At 45.7% G+C, this 13460-nt stretch overlaps 1 protein-coding gene across 32 annotated transcripts in view; it reads right to left on the reverse strand.

Annotated features, from left to right (window-relative positions):
• Positions 1-1094, reverse strand: part of LOC138826163 (sorbin and SH3 domain-containing protein 1) — a 238335-nt gene extending 237241 nt beyond the window's left edge. For 16 of the 32 annotated variants that reach the window (XM_070021276.1, XM_070021271.1, XM_070021283.1 and 13 more), the window contains exon 1: positions 987-1094. The gene's annotated coding sequence lies outside the window, so the exon portion shown is untranslated. The remainder of the gene's footprint in view (positions 1-986) is intronic. The other 16 variants (XM_070021285.1, XM_070021294.1, XM_070021284.1 and 13 more) reach the window with 2 other exon arrangements.
• Between the last annotated feature and the right edge of the window lie 12366 nt (positions 1095-13460).

Below are 13460 nucleotides of genomic sequence, written 5' to 3' on the forward strand. Positions count from 1 at the left end.
AGCACGCAGGGATGAATGTCAAAGCCATCTTACGACAGCGGAGGCCGGGGATGCCAAATCTGAGGGCACGTTCCTCCATGAAAGAAACAGACTGATTCGAAGCCTCTTCTCCCCTCTACCTGGAACGTGCCACCGCCACGTCGGAAAGCAGCAGCCAGGCAGGAGCCGGGGATGCCCGGGGAATTGGGAAGAAGGAGTTGCTTTCCATCGCTCTCGGGGGCGAGCCGCCTGGCAGAGATGCTGTCAGCCCCTCCGGGAAGACGAAGGAGGCCGGGCGGGACGGGCAGGCACGGGGCTCCCGGACACACACGCGCGCACACAGCCGGAGATGCGCGGGCGCGGGCGGGTCTGCGCCAGCCCCGGCTGCCCCGGCGCCCCCCGCCGCCGCCGCCCGGGGCTCCGGGCGATGCCGAGCAAGGAGCACACCTGGGAGGCTCCATCCGGCCGCGCGCCCCGCTTTCTCCTCGGGCGGCGGCAGAGGAGTCCCCCCCCCCCCCCCGCTATCTTCACTTCCCGGCACCAAACCCACCCGAGCTCGGGTCTCCTCCGCCCGCCCAGACTGCAGGCAGCCCGGAGCGCGCAGACAAGCTCGGCGGGCAGAGGCCCGGGCCGCACTGCGCCCCGCCCCGCCCCACCTCCGCCCCCCTAAAATAAATAAAAGGACACAGGGAACCCCCCCCCACCGCCCCTCCACATCCTGAGGAACTTTCCTTACAGGACTTGGGGCTCCACCGAGCAGACAAGGAGGGACGCTTCGGTCCCGGGGAGCCCCGGTTGTCGCCGTGACCACGAGGAGATGCTCCTGGGGAAGGAGGGGTCCCCCAAGTCCTTCCAACAGCTGGCCCTTTAAAAGCACCACCTCGGAGCGTGGAACAAAGGCGCCGCGGCGGGGGGGGGGCGGCTGGGTGCACCCCGAGAGCGTCGCCGCGACGCGGACGACCGCGGCCCCCCGCGGGCGGACAGGCGGGAGGGCGGCTCGGGCTTACCTCACGAGTTCCCGGCGGGCCGGCAGGCGGGCTCCGCGCGTCCTGCCCCGCTTGCACTACACGCTGCCGTCGGCCCCGCTCTGTTTTTCTGGGACTAGGCGCTGACTTCACCGACACTCCGTGGCCGGCCAATGGGCTGCGGCGACCGGCCCCTCATTAGCATACCTCTGGAACCGTCCACTCTGGCAGCGCCCAAGGGGCGTGGCCTGTCCGGCCGTGACAGGAAGGGACGTGTGCTCCAATGGGAGGCGAGGAAGCGCCCGCCACCCCGCCCGCCGCTTTGTGAGCCCCGCGCGGGCCCGCGGATCTCCGCTGATAACGCGCGCGCTCGCACCCGGTAACCCTTTCTGTCCTGGGCATCCACGCCAAAGACCTGGCCGGCCTCGGGCCCTTCTGGTCCTCCTGAAGGGTCGCCACAAAGGGAGCTTGAAAGAAACCTTAGACACAAAGTGACAGCAATGTGTCTTGACTGCATATGGGTTATTTAACCCTTGCGCTCCAATTTGCACCATCTACAGAATGGTCCCATAGTTGGGATTTTGTAGGATGTAGTGAAAATTAATTAAGGCTAGTTTAGATGACTGCCTGGCCATCGTGCTGTGTAAACGTGCTACTATAGTTATTGGGCTCTATACCAGGGTGTTTAATATTTCCGATTTATTTGATCATTAAAAAAAAAATACCCTAACTTTCAACTGGAAAAACTGAGGTGTGTTTGAATGGCTTGCCATGAAATACAAACCAGGGCTTGCACTCAGGTCCTGAGGGTTTGGGGGGGGGGGGTTGGTTTGTTTGGGTTTTTTGTTGTTGGTTTTTTTTTTTCCTCTGTGCAACCCCATGTATTCAGGGTTCAGCAAATGTGGATAATGCTCTTGCCCTTAGGAAGCTTCTGTTTCAGTGGGAAAGAGGGACAAATAAGCAATTATGAGCGCCTGCAATACGAAAAGTAGAGCAAGTGAAGTGCAAATGAAAGGAAAGGCACTGTTTTATCGTTCCCCTGACCTTCTCCAGTCCCCTTCAGAATTACCAAACAAGAAACAGGGAGGGGAGCCAGATTACAGAACCAGCAAATAACTGATCTGGAACTTGCTTCCTTCACACTCAGCTTCCCACATCCTCAGAATATCCTCAAGGTAACCCGTAGCCCTTCAGACTGAGCACAACTGATCCTCTTCCTTTGTCCTTGTTGAGACCCTTCACCGAGAGCCATGTTCCCGGTTAACAGTCTGCATGACACAGTAAGAATGGGGCATGATGACTGCACGGGCTGATGGGAAACCCATTACACAAGTTCTTAGATGTCAGGAAACAATGACAAGCCTTTGCTGGGCACCCACTGTCATCTATCTATATTAAAAAAAAAAAAAATACTGAGCATGGTGGTTCATTCCTGTAGTCCTGGCTACTTGGGAGGCTGAGATTAGGAGGATCATAGACCAAGGAGGCCAGCCTGGGCAAATAGTTTACTGACCTATCTCAACCAATTAAAAGGTGGACACAGTGGTGCACTTGTCACTCTACCTACACTGAGAATGGCCTTACACAAAAAGTTAACCCCTATTCAAAAAATAACAAAAGCAAAGAGGACTTGGGATGTGGCTCAAGTGATAGAGTGGCTGCCTAAACAACCACAAGACTTTGAGTTCAAACCTTAATATTGCCAAATAAATAAATAAAATATCTGGGAGCTTACTCTATAACCAAGGAGATATAAAGACACTAGAGAAACTACTAAACATTCAGCCTATGCCTCTTCCCACCACCCTACTTTATCCTACAGCTCTTCAAAGAACATGCCCCAAGATCTGCTTGCAATTTACAACACATTTGGGGTAAAACAGTTCTTTCTGTGCAGTAACAAAACAGTGAATATGTATCACATGTATCTACTCTAAGTACTGTGCTGTCTGTGCTGAGCTTCACATAACCACCACGTAACAAGAGCATTAACACTATCATATGCTAGCCACAAAGGAGGAGAATAATCAATAGAGATACTAAATGAATTCTTGCCCAGCAAATACTAGGCGATATCATTTAGAACCATTTTTAAAACTTAAAACAATCTGAATGTTCTATTTGTTGGCTTAAAAAAAAATAACAGTACAGGGGGCTGAGAAGGTGGCTCAGTGGTAGAGTGCTTGCCTTGCATGCCTGAGGCCCTGGGTTCAATTCCTCAACACCACATAAGCAAAAAGAAAAAAGCCAGAAGTGGCGCTGTGGCTCAAGTGGTAGAGCGCTAGCCTTGAGCTGAAGAGCTGAGGGACAGCACCCAGGCCCAGAGTTCAGGCCCCACGACCGGACCCAAAAAAAAAAAAAATAACTACAAACATTTGACAGAATATCATGCAACCATGACAATAGAAATAAATTAAAGCCAGGCACCAGTGGCTCATGTCTGTAATCCTAGCTACTAGGAGGCTGAGATCTGAGGATCACAGTTCAAAGCCAGCCCAGGCAGGAAAGGCCTCAAATAAACCACCAGAAAACCAGAAGTGGCGCTGTGGCTCAAGTGGTAGGGCTCATCTTGAGCTGAAGAGCTCAGGGACAGTGCCCAGGACCAGAGTTCAAGCCCCACAACCAATGAAAAACAAAGAAGGAAAGAAAGAAAGAAAGGAAGAAAGAAAGGAAGAAAGAAAGAAAGAAAGGAAGAAAGAAAGAAAGAAAGAAAGAAAGAAAGAAAGAAAGAAAGAAAGAAAGAAAGAAAGAAAGAAAGAAAGGAAGGAAGGAAGGAAGGAAGGAAGGAAGAAAGAGAGAGAGAGAAATTCAATAAAAGTGAGTTTAATAAAAATAAAGAGGGAGGGTTGGGAAGGTGGCTCAGTGGTAGAGGGCTTGCCTTACAAACATGAGGCCCTGGGTTCAACTCCTCAGCATCACATAAGCAGAAAAGGCCGGAAATGGTGCTGTGGCTCAAGTGGTAGAGCGCTAGCCTTGAACTAAAGAGCTGAGGGAAAGTGTTCAGGCCCAGAGTTCAGGCCCCACAACCAACAAAAAATAAATAAAGAGGGGGAAGTGGAAGTGTAGCTCACGTAGTAGAGTGCCAGCCTTGAGTGAAAAAGCCAAAAGTCAAGCAACAGTGTGAACAGAGTGAGGACCTCAGTTCAAGCCAAAATACTGGTATACACACACACACACACACACACACACACACACACACACACACACACACACACACACACACACACACACACACACACAGGAATAATTGGTACCCTTTTTTTTTTTTGAGATAAGGTCTCCCTGTCACCCAGGCTCCTCCTGCCTCAGCCTTCCATGGAGCTTTAACTATAGGCCTTTGCCACTGTACCTGGCTACTGACACTAATACTCATAAATGCTTACAGTTGAATGAAAAATAATGGTTTAATACTAACTTTTCTAATCCCATTAGAATTTTTCTTATTGAATTATGAATAATCATTTTTTACCCATCTACATTTTTCTAAATTTTTCTTTAAAATAAAAATAAGTCATTTTTGTGGTTGTTGTTTGGTCATGGGGCTTGAACTTGGGGACTGGCTGGGTGCTGTCCCTGAAACTCTTTTGTTCAAGGATACTGCTCTACCACGTTGATCCACAGAGCCTCCATTTTCAATTTTCTGGTGATTATTTGCAATAAGAATCTCACCAAAAGGTGGGGGGGCTGTGTGGAGAATCTCACCAACTTTCTTGCCCTGACAGGCTTTGAACCATGATCCTCAGATCTCAGCCTCCTGAGTAGCTATTATGTGAAGTAATTTTAAAAGGCAAAGCAGATTCCATCTGGAGAAATTCGACCTACAATGAAGGCCATTGCTATAAGTGGAATATTACCTCATGGAATTGAAGTCTTTAAGATATCCCTTTGCTGGTTCCAGTCTCTTCTGAAAGGATAGAAGGGAAAGGAAGGTGGGGGGGGGGTAGTAAAGAGCAGGGGGAAGAGTAAGAAAAGCCCTGTTGTTTTTCAAGACTCATCTCAAACAACTTCTCCAAGAATCATCAAAATCATGGTCTAATAATTTCAACGATGAAAGCAACCCAAGGCATCAGCAGGTATAATGGACCTGTTTGTTCTTGACCCAGTAGTCATTGTTTCATCTGGGTAGCAGGCTTGGTGCTAGGGACACCATGGTGAGAGCAAGACCTGGCTCCCAGCTTCCCACATATGATCATGAGTGTGAAGAAGCAGAGCCCCAGGACCAGGGGAGGGGAGGAGGAAGATGGGGGGGGTAGATAGCACAGGAGCAAGCAGCCTGTGCTGAGAAAGAGCCCACACTTGGTTAACCACTCTGCTTGTCCCATCTTGGAATTCATTTTTGAACAAAGGACCCTGAATTTTCTCTTTGTATAAATGATGTGGCCCATTGGAAGAAAGGCCTCTGGGTGTGCACTGACAGAGCTGGAGAGAAGCCTGCGGCTGTCCATTCTCTTTCACAAGGTCGCTTTTATTCCTGCTTCCCCCAGAAAATGGGAGGAGGATTGTACTTTATTTCTTCCTTTACCATGGAACTTACCATATTTGGCCTGAAATAATGTTTATTCCTGTGTAGTTTTGTTTTGCATTCCCTTGCTGCTCCAGATTGTAAATTCCATAAGGTCATGTCTTGTGTCTGCTTATCACAAACAGTGCTCAGTACTGTGCTTCACACACTGCCAGAAATGTGCTTAAGTTTACAGTAATTTAATCTTATTAGTAATTCTTCATTTCTCTTCATGTGTATCAGATTATTCCCAGCAGTCTTCCCACTGTTGGAGAGAAATAAAAATACAGAGCAGGAAAGTTGTACACACAAATCCGTTTGGTAAATGTTTAGTAGAGAGCATCCTAGGGGAGCCCCCACAAGTGTGAGGAATTAGAGAGGAGGGAATGGGAGTTTGCAGAGGAAAGCTGAGTTGTCAGCCTTTCCTTCATCCCCACAGAGGTCAGGATGGGTCAGTAAGACCTGGTAAAATCCTGGTTCCTTCATATGTAACATAATTGTAAAGCCCATCCATACTACCTCACACATAAGCCCTTAGTGAATGTATATCAGTATTGCCATTAGGAGAGAAATGCTTTCTCCCCACCTCCTACCCTTTCTTCCTTCCTTTTATCTTTTGTGGAACTGGCGCTTGAACTCAAAAACTCATGCTTTTGCGTGGCTTTTCTTTTCTCAAGGATGGCACTCTACCACTTGAGCCACAGCTCCATTTGTGGGTTTTTGCTGGTTAAGATAAGAGTCTCATGGATTTGTCTACCCAGGCTAGCTTTGAACTATGATTCTTGGATCTCAGCCTCCTGAGTAGCTAGGGTTGCAGGTTGAGCCACCAGCAGCCAGTAGATGATTCTATCACAAACAGTTGGCTTTAGTAACTTGTTTCTCCTGTTATCAAAGATGTTTTTCAGAGCTACCACATTGGACAATAATAGGAGAAAAGAAGATTCAACAAGAGGAAATTATAAATCAAAGAGTTTCAATGCCACATCACAAAAAACTCTGGTGATGATTTGAGCCTAATTGCTTTGGTGGCATATTAAAGAAAGAGAAGGGCTGGGAAGGTGGCTCAGTGGTAGAGCACTTGCCTTGCATGCTCGAGGCCCTGGGTTCGATTCCTCAGCACCACATAAGAAAAAAGCCAGAAGTGGCGCTGTGGCTCAAGTGGTAGAGCGCTAGCCTTGAGCTGAAGAGCTGAGGGACAGCGCCCAGGCCCAGAGTTCAGGCCCCACGACCAGATCCCAAAAAAAATAAATAAATAAAATAAAGAAAGAGAAGCAAGCTATAGAAAGAGAAAAGAAAACATCCTCAAAGAACTAATTCTTATTTCTTACAGCAAATCCATACTATAGTATTTGAGGAAACAGAACTGATTTGAAGGGCTGGGAATGTGGCTCTGTGGTAAAGCATTTGCCCAGCACAAGTGAAGTCCTGAGTTCTATCTGCAGCATCACAAAAATAAAGAACAAAAGAAGGAAGGAAGGAAGGAAGGAAGGAAGGAAGGAAGGAAGGAAGGAAGGAAGGAAGGAAGGAAGGAAGGAAGGAAGGGAGGGAGGGAGGGAGGGAGGGAGGGAGGGAGATGGAATGCCAGATCTAAGACTTGTACATCCTTTGGAAGCCAGGAGAGTAGAGGCTGTTTTAGGGAAGTTAGGTGAGAGAGGAGGAGGCTGGCCAGGAGATATTATGGGATCAGTTAAAGGATGAGAACAGTGGAGGTCCCTATGCACAGGATGAGTGAGTGGTAAACCCCAAACTGGTTATCAGGACCCTGTTTACCAGTCTAGAAACTCTTTTTTCTGCACAAATGTATTGAAAATGCAGTCATAATATTCACTGTATATCCAATGACACAAAGAAAATTAGGGGAAAGGTAGAACGAGAGAGAGGAAAGAGATGACACTGATCAAGATGCTTTATATTCATAAACTGCTTTGTTGAATGGCAACTCCTTTGTATAACTACTTAAAGATAATAAAATACATGATTAAAAAAATAAAAGCACTTGCTCCAACCTTGTCTGGTGTTGCTGTTGAGATGAAAATGTGTATACAATGGAACCTCAAGTATTGTGCCAACCAAGTATGTGCACTTTGAGCTTGGAGATTATGCTATAAATAGTCAAAATAAACAGTTAAAATGTTGAGTGAAGGATCTGGAGGAGAAATTAGAAGTACAGAATGAACTTCTATCAACTTCCATGTCCATGGAAAGGTTTGTCCTCAATTGAGAGTTTAGGAGGCAACAAGAGAAGGCAGCTGTTGAGAGATTTTGTTGTTGTTGAGAGATTTTTTTTTCTGACTAGGATGGAGAATTCCTTGGTTACAAGAGCTGAATTTACTTTCAAAAACTTACTACCTAATTTAGCTAATGAAATGTTGCCTGAGAAAACCATTTGGTATATACAGTTGACCCTTGCTACAAGATGTATCATGAATTATGCTCAAGAGGAGGAAGGCAGGAAATACGGTCCAGAAGGGAGAATGGAAGTGAAGAAGAAATCACAGGGAGAAAGAGAGACAGAGACAGAGACAGACAGACATAGACACAGACAGACAGACAGAGACAGAGATAGACACAGAGAGACACAGAGAGAAACAGAGAGAAAGAGAGACTGTAAAGAACAAGGGAGATGGTTTTATGTGGACTGAGACATACAGCAACTGCAGAAATAGGCATCTAGCTCTACTAACCTAATAGACCCATAACAAGGTTTAAAAATCAACAACAATAGTGTTAAGAGAATAACTGACATTCTGGGAGCTGTTGGAAGCTTGTCAGAGGTGATTGGAGGTGTTTCCTGAGGGGAATCACTTCAAAGGACTAAACTGAGTCACAAAGATGTCCTGAGACCTGTTAGGAGAAGGTAATTCTGAGTGCACACAGAAGATGGCTGGAGGTGCTCATCAGGTGCCAGCCCCTTTCTATTATCTCAGCAGGTCTGTCCTGTCCCCAAATTTGCTTGATGTCTCCACTCAGCAAAGCCTAAACCTTTAGTTTCTTCAACTCCCTGCTTTGGACAGCTATTAGTGACCCCATCTAGTCACTTGGCCATATTCCTGAGGGATCTCACTGCCTGCTTACTGTCTGAATCAAACAATTCATCCAGGCACACATAGGCTTTCTGTGAGCGGAGGTGTGGCCAAGTCACCTGTTTTTGGGGGTGTTTGAAGCCACCTTTAATTTAACAAAGTAATACTTGCATTAGATTACATTATAGGTCTGTTTGTCTGGCTCTGGAAATAATCTGAAAAGGGGATGTCTAAAAGTCAAGAGAGTGTGAGAAACTGGACTTTGTTATGAAAGCAAATCAGACAAGCCTGCTGCCAGTGGCTCACATCTGTAACCCTAGCTACTCAGAAGGCTGAGATCTGAGGATCACAGTTTAAGCCATCCCAGACAGGAAAGTCTATAAGACTCTTATATCCAATTAATCACCAAAAAGCTAGAAGTAGAGCTGTGGCTCAAGTGGTAGAGCAGCAGCCTTTAGCAAAAATGCAAAAATGCTAAAGGACAGAGTCCAGACCCTGAGTTCAAGCCCCTGTACCAACATACATACGTGCGCGCGCGCACGCACGCGCGCGCGCGCACACACACACAGAGAGAGAGAGAGAGAGAGAGAGAGAGAGAGAGAGAGAGAGAGAGAGAGCAAACAGGACCAAACACTTCCTTCATTGAAGTCAACTACAGCAGAACCAGAAAGCAGTAAGTTCCCACAGGTTGGGAACCCAGGCTGTTACCTCCAGTGAATGCTTCAACTGTAGGAAAGAAAGGGGACCTGTGGGGTTAGAAGTGGCCCCTTAGGTTGGACTCAGTGTGACCCCTGGACAAGACTCAATAAAGCCATGTGTTTCTAACACCAGTGTTCAAACCACAGGCTTCTGTGGATGCTGGGTGGGGTGGATGAGGCCCACTCACTGGTTCAAGAGAACTCTATATCTGAGCTAATGCTTCTGAAACTCAAAGTTCATGGAGGGCTGGGAGTTGAACCCACAGTGGTAGTCCTGGAATTGTGGGAAGAGAACCATCAAACCATTCAGTTAGCTAGTGCTACCATCTTACTCTCTTTCAGATCCTCTACTCAGAGCTGGAAAACTAAAGTTCCAGGCCAGTCTGGGGTAAAATATTCATGAGACCCTGTCTCAACAGAAAAGGCTGAGTACAGTAGGGCTTCCTGTCATCTATGCTTCAATGGAAGCATAAATAGGGGATCATGGTCTAGGCTAACTCAGACAAAAAGGAAGACCCTGTCTCAACAATAACTGGAACAAAAAGATCTGAATGGTTAGCTCAGGCAGTTTAGTGCCTGCCTAGCAAATGTAAACCACTGAGTTTATTTTTTTTTATTTTTTTTTATTTTTTTTTATTTTTTTAAATTTTTTTTGGGTCCGGTTGTGGGGCCTGAACTCTGGGCCTGGGCGCTGTCCCTCAGCTCTTCAGCTCAGGGCTGGCGCTCTACCACTTGAGCCACAGTGCCACTCGCGGCTTTTTTCTTCTTGCTTATATGGTGCTGAGGAATTGAACCCAGGGCCTCAGGCTTGCAAGGCAAGCGTTCTACCACTGAGCCACCTTCCCAGCCCACCACTGAGTTTATATCCAAGTATAGCCAAAAAGAATAACGTTTTGCCATTTTAAAATTGGATTGTGTTTTTATTGTGTTTTAAGAGTTTTATTTAGAGCTGTGGGTACAAAGGATGAGGGGAGAGAAAGGGGTGTTTATTAGAGAAAGCTTCTTAGGGGAGATAATATCTGAGCTAAACTTAGAATGACTAGAAATAGAACTATCATTCCTTTATTCAACAACTACTTACTAATTTCCACTCTTCCTAGCACTGAGGCTGGCCCAAATTGACCAGTCAATTTGAGGAGAGAGTCTAATATTTTAGATTATCCATAACTTCTCCAGAACCCTAAATCAGCCTTGCCCTGAATCTTCTTGCTTAGTCTAGGCCTTGGGTCTCAGCTTGTGTCCTCAGTTTTCAGGCCACCCTTGGGTTTAACCTGATGACCCCATGGAGGAAGCTTTTTGGTTGTTTGTTCTCAGTGGAGGTGATAGCCAGGCCTAATGCACTCCCTCTTTGTCTGTCCTGTAGGACACACTAGCAGGATAAGGCATGGTGTGTCCTGATCCTCTCCCCATTTCTGTAAGCCAAATTGCTCAATCCATTCATGCCTTCCTGGGACCAAGTAGCTTTCCAAATACACAGGGCTTGAGTGGAGGTTTGCCCTGACCCCAGACAATACGTGTGTGGTGTGTGTGTGTGTGTGTGTGTGTGTGTGTGTGTGTGTGTGTGTGTGTGTGTGTGTGTATGTGTGTGTGTGTGTGTGTGTGTGTGTGTGTATGTGTGTGTGTGTGTGTGTATGCTGGTCCTGGGGCTTGAACTTAGGGCCTGGGCTTTGTCCCTAAGCTTTTGTGCTCAAGGCTAGCACTCTAGCACCTGAGCCACATATCTACATCTGGCTTTTTTGCTGGTTAATTGGAAATGAGAGTTTCATGGACTTTCCTACTTGGGCTGGCTTCAAACCATGATCTTCAGATCTCAGCCTCCCGAGTAGCTAGACTTATAGGCATGAGCTACTGGCATCCAGCCCAGACAACACCTTGACAGTGGAAAAGATCTCTTCAGAATAAACTCTTATAACACATTACAACTTTTTAAAGAAGGTTACAGAACACCATGTATTGCATAGTCATTTTAATAATTCTGTATGGAGAGAAATTTGGCAAATATAAACCAAAGCTAAGAAAGATGACTTTTTTCTTTTTTCTTACCAATACTTTCTAAATTTTTCACAATGATAATATCTTGCTAATTTATTTATGGAGGGAAAATTTAGTGCTGTCAAAAAAAGTTGTTAAAAATCACCCAATATTTTGTATTATAGCAATATAAGTTAATAATACAATATTTCTGTGATTTGCTCTTGGGGCAGTTCATAATCATGCTCCTTATTAATGACATCATGCTGAAGGGAATGGCTTAAACAGGTTAGTGTTTTCTTTATTTACCAAACAGAAAGTCATTATTTTGTGCACATATTGGCTGTCCAGGTCTTTCGGTCTGAGCCATCAAATCTTGGTGTTTACCAGCCTCTAGAACCCTGAAAGCCATGAGAAAGAGAGTTCTGTTAGCCTGGTCCATAGAAGCTTAGACCAGAATTGCCACAGGAGTGTCAAAACAATAGAATGTGATGTGGTGAGCATCCCTGGGGGAAACGATGCTAGATTGAAATGCATTTTTGCATCATTGATTTTTCCCTGCTGATTGAGCCCTGTTTATCTCATTTGGCAGATCAGCTCAAAGTGCATGAACTACTTGTGCTTCATTAATTTCCTATAGATTGATTTTGCTAGGATTGCGAATTGGCCATCTTGAATTGCAGCTTGGAGAAGCTGACTAGGGCTAAGCCTCACAGTCCCAAACACAGGGAGACCAGTTACCCCTGCAGCCATCGTGGAGACACTGGAGAGCTGATCCAAGGACCCAGCATGAAAAGCTTAACATCTCCTCTGAAACCAGGCAAGATAAAATATCTTATAAATGGAAGTAAATGTTATTTCTGCTTGCTTTCTTTCTCTTTCCTGTAGTCTTCTTGGCATCTATCTATCTCTCTTTTCTTCTCAATCTCTCTCTCTGCTTGTCTCTCTCACTGTCTCTCCTCTACCTCTATTTTAGTCTTTCTGCCTCTCTCTCTCTCTCTCTCTCTCTCTCTCTCTCTCTCTCTCTCTCTCTCTCTCTCTCTCTCTCTCTCTCTCTCTCTCACACACACACACACACACACACACACACACACACACACACACACACACTCAAAAACCTTAGCTCTCCCGAAGTTTTGTGTGTGTGTGTGTGTGTGTGTGTGTGTGTGTGTGTGTTGTTAGTTAGCATTCACCACTTTTAGCCACAGCTCCACTGCTGGTTTTCTGGTGGTTAAATGGAGATCAAGAGTCTCACAGACTTTCTTACCAGGGCTCACTTTGAATCATGATCCGGAGATCTCAGCCTTCTGAGTAGCTAAGATTACAACAGTGCCCAGCTTCAAAAGCAATTTTTAAAAAAGAAAACAAGGCTGGGAGCCAGTGTCTCATGCCTATAATACTAGCTACTCAGCCCTATGGCTGACACAATAAAAGAAAAAAAGGAAGGAAGGAAGGAAGGAAGGAAGGAAGGAAGGAAGGAAGGAAAAGGAAAGGAAAGGAAAGAAAAGAAAAGAAAAGAAGATTAATGTGAAAACAGTATAAAATGGTGAATGCCGGCCTAGCATGGAGGCTCAAGTCTATATAATTCTAGCTACTCTGGTGGAAGAGATTGGGAGGATCAAAGTTTGAGGCCAGCCCAGACAAAAACATAGCAAAACTCCATCTCAATCAATACACCAAATCTGATTATATACACCTGTCAGCCCAGCTACATGGGGAATATAGAGGACTGAAGTCCAGGCCTGCCCAGGCAAAAGATGGAAAACCGGAAAACAGCTAAAATGAAAAGGGCTGGGGGTGTGGTTCCAGTGGTAGAGCACCTGCCTAGCAAGGTTAAGGCCCTAGTTAAAACAAAGAGTGAATGCGGGATTACTTATAAAATAATAATCATAGAGAAAAACAGAATGTAAAACTGACTGTACAGCCAGTTGCTGGTGGCTGAGATCTGAGGATCCCAGTTGAGATCCAGCCAGGGCAATGAAGTCCCCGGAAACTCCTATCTCCAATTATTCACTCCAAAACCCAAAGTGGAGCTGTGGCTCTAAGAGGTAGAGTGCTAGCCTTGAGCAAAAATGTTCAGGGATAGTCCCCAGTCCCTGAGTTTAAGCCCCACAACCAACAAAAACAAAAAACAAACAGAAAAAAAACTGCCCATACAGCATAATCACATTGCTTCACCAAAAGAAAAGAAAGATTAAAAGAAAAAGTAAGCCACACACAGTGGCAGCTTTGAGTAGTGGGATATGGATGATGCTTGTTGTCTTGAAAACTTTCTGTATTTTCAAAATGTTGAAATGATTTAATAATATATTTATCCACAATT

Source organism: Dipodomys merriami, unplaced genomic scaffold (assembly GCF_024711535.1).
Source record: "Dipodomys merriami isolate MVZ:Mamm:240054 unplaced genomic scaffold, mDipMer1.0.p SCAF_14, whole genome shotgun sequence".
Taxonomy (NCBI): domain Eukaryota; kingdom Metazoa; phylum Chordata; class Mammalia; order Rodentia; family Heteromyidae; genus Dipodomys; species Dipodomys merriami.